Source organism: Heptranchias perlo, unplaced genomic scaffold (genome assembly GCF_035084215.1).
Source record: "Heptranchias perlo isolate sHepPer1 unplaced genomic scaffold, sHepPer1.hap1 HAP1_SCAFFOLD_304, whole genome shotgun sequence".
NCBI classification, from domain to species: Eukaryota; Metazoa; Chordata; class Chondrichthyes; order Hexanchiformes; family Hexanchidae; genus Heptranchias; species Heptranchias perlo.
In genome coordinates this window covers 51,078-54,629 of record NW_027139316.1, presented here as the reverse complement: position 1 = coordinate 54,629, position 3,552 = coordinate 51,078, and the positions used below count along the sequence as shown (strand labels likewise).

Here is a 3,552-nt window from a genome sequence, read left to right as displayed (position 1 = left end):
CACAGCACCCACCTGGAGCCGGATCCATAGGAGGGAGATCGGTACCGACCGCCACAGGGACTCGAAGAGGCGGAAGCAGCAGCAGCAACAGCGCAGGAGCCCCGCTCTCCAATCCAGCCGTTCCCAGCGGAGAGCTGCCAGTCCCGGCCTGAGCCCTGTCTGGGAGCCGCCTGCCATTCAGTCTTTACAGAACGGGACCGATCCAGTTTCAGCTCACACACAAGCTCAGGAATCCCACTCCTGACAGATTCATTTATTTAAACCTTGTTTAGATTCAGTGAATTGGGATTTAATTCAATCCTCATCTGTCCGTCGCTCTGTCAGTTCAGGACTTTATTTAAACCGACACTTGGAGCTCTGTTTTACAGGGTGCCGGCTGTTTAAACATTTCTCAGTTCCACCACGAACACTTTTTGCTGCTAACTTCTGCTTAACAAAAAGTTCCCAGGAAGGAGGGAATTTCTCCTGGGGACTGAGTTCGAGTTAAGGAACAATCGAGGTGCGATTACACTACTTGGTGTATTCTATAGGCCAACAGCTGGTGGGACGGATACAGAGGAGCAAATTTTCAGGGAAATTATAGAGAGGTGCATAACCCATAGAGTGGTGATAACAGGGGATTTCAACTATCCTAATATAGACTGAGATAACAATAATATAAGGCGCAAAGAAGGGGAAGAATTTTTGAAATGTGTTCAGGATAACTTTCTCGACCAGTACGTTTCTGGCCCACTGAGGAAGGAGGCATTGCTGGACTTGGTTCAAGGGAATGAGGCGGGCCAAGTGGAGCAAGTGTCAGTGGGGGAGCATTTAGGGAGCAGCGATCAGTATCATAAGGATTAGAATAGCTATGGAAATGGACTCTGTCCACTCTAAAGTAAATGTACTCAATTGGAGGAGAGTCAATTTCAGTGGGATGAGAACAGATCTGGCCCCGGTAAATTGGAATCAAAGATTGTCAGGCAAAACTATAATTGGACAGTAATTTAAAAAGATGATTCGGGTACATAGAAGGTACATTCCAACGAGGTAGAAAGGTCGGGCAAATAAAGTCAGAGCTCCCTGGATAATAAGAGAGATAGAGAGTAAGATGAAGCGGGAAACATAAAAGTGAATCAAAAAGTCTTCAACAGACATGTTAACAGGAAACGGGTAGTAAGAGGAGGGGCGGGGACGATTAGGGACCATAAAGGAGATCTACTCATGGAGGCAGTGGGCATGGCCTGAGGTACTAAATGAGTACTGGGCACCGCACCTCAGGGAGGATATATTGGCCTTGGAGGGGGTGCAGTGCAGATTCACCAGAATGATACCGGGGCTAAAATGTTTAAATTATGCGGACAAGTTGCAGAGAAAAGGTTTGTATTTCCTTGTGTACAGAAGATTAAGTGATGATGTATTCGAGTTGTTGAAGGTGATTAAATGAGCCAATGGTGTGTGTGTGAGCTGTGAGACAGCTTGAAATCCCAATCCTCTCCACCACTGGGGACTGAGTCTTCCAACATACAGGGATTTTCACTCGTGCAAGTTTCACCCACAGTTTCTGCTCTTCATTTCTCCGACCTGCTTGTTGCGCCTTTCCCTTCAATTCAGGACTTACAGGAAAAACTCGATTCTGCCGTCAATCTTCGGGTCACATGGAGAGAATTCAAATAATTGAAATCGACCCTTATCACCCCCAATATCATCACCTACACGTTTGACGAGTGCAAAGCGGCTTCTATCGCGGTTTGTCTACACAACTCGTTCAAAGATAATGTCGGTAATTGGAGGGTCTTTCAAGTCATGACACGAACAGAACAGTTCGCACTGCCGTTTTCCCCAAGACGCTTCAGATTCATGTGGAATGATTTCGGTCTGGCGGTTAAAACCGTTCCCTCTTCACAAATCCGCCTTTGAACCCGGGACTTTTAGTATTTTTGATAACCGATACCAAACTGGTTTGTCCTGTATTTTACATTACTTTCTAAATATTACAGATAAGCAGAGCACTTGAGCTGTCACAGCTGTGACTTTGACTTTTCTCCCTCTCCTCTCGATCTCCCCGGTAACTGCCACTAACCACAATCTTCTCTCACACTTCTCCGTCAGGAAGTTCCGAACCTCGGTTTTCAAATGAAATAACGCCCATCTCTCCAATCACCGACAGCCCAGAGAGAGTTTCATAATTTCAGCTCCCAATTTCCCCAAATCCTCAAAGTAGCATGAAAATAATTGTCCTTAAGTTAATAATAATAATATCATTAAAAGTTCTTATCGTCTGGGGTTTTGTTTCAGATTCCACGGCTTTTAAAGGTCACTGCGGATGTTTAACGAATCGCCTCTTGTTTGGAGGTTTCTGTGTGGGAAAGATCAGGAAGTGATAATTGAGAGACCGAGGATGAAGCTGTTTGATGGGAGCACTGGGGACACAGACCGTGCGCGGCTCCAGTGGAGCAATCGGTCAGCGCGCGTTATTTCTACAATAATTATACACTCGAGAAATGCTGGGGTTGTGAGCTCCAGCGCCATCTAAAGTAGTTGAACCTTCGAAACATTTTGACTGGAGTTCAAGGTACAACCGGTTCCATAACACATCGACTTCTTCCTGTCCCCATGTGGGCACTGAGGCTCCTCTGACCTCCCGTCTTGTAATAGCAGGTGAGAGTTTATTTGTTTATAGGAGGGAGAGGGGGCGATTGGCGAGAGCTGAAATGGTAAAGCGGCCGGCACGACATCTTTAAATCTGAAGAACCAAACACACAATTCTTCTTTCTGTGAAGCAGGGATTCATCGGTTTGAAGTGTCGTGTAGGGAAAATTCGGGAGGCAAATCTGCTGCCTGGTGTCACGGTGTAACGGGTGAAATTATTCAGCTTTCAATTGTTGATCGGCTGAAATGTCGAGAGGCCTTTTCCAGCTTCCGTGTGGAACAAGTTCAGCTTTTGAGCCATTGGGTAAAGTGTTTTATTTTTATTTGCTGCGAACGAATGACAAGACATTTTGTACAGACAAGAAGAATTGTAAAATCACGAGTTCTCTGTCCATGTTTCTTACATCATGTTCAACAGAAACAAGGATTCTCCTCAACATGTTGCTGAAAATTGTATAAAAGAGATGCTCCCCATCATTGGACAGCGACAGGGATAATTTTGAGTCCCACCATGAATCTGTATGATGGAAACTAATTTAACAGCGAGCCTGGATAGCTCAGTCGGTAGAGCATCAGACTTTTAAAACAGGTAGTGATCTGAGGGTCCAGGGTTCAAGTCCCTGTTCAGGCTAAAAGTTTTAAAACAGCTGGCAAGTTCTGCTTTTCCAGCGGACCAACATCAACGAAAGGAGCAAGAGTTGGCCATTCAGTCCCTCGAGCCTGATCTTCGACCTCAAATCCACTTTCCCGACCTATCCCCATATCCCTTGAGTTCCTTCGTGTCCAAAAATCTATCTTTCTCAGTTTTGAATCTATTCAATGGCTCAGCATCCACAGCCCTCTGGGGTAGAGAATTCCAATGGTTCACAACCCTCTCAGTGAAGAAATTATTCCTCTTCTCTGTACCAAATGGCCGGCCCC

General features: G+C 45.6%; 1 non-coding gene across 1 annotated transcript; it reads left to right on the top strand.

Moving 5' to 3' along the window:
- Window positions 1-3,177: 3,177 nt before the first annotated feature.
- On the top strand, window positions 3,178-3,262 carry trnak-uuu (transfer RNA lysine (anticodon UUU)). The gene is given in 2 exon segments: window positions 3,178-3,214; window positions 3,227-3,262. It is a non-coding gene; the product is annotated as a tRNA-Lys (tRNA).
- The last annotated feature ends 290 nt before the right edge of the window (window positions 3,263-3,552 follow it).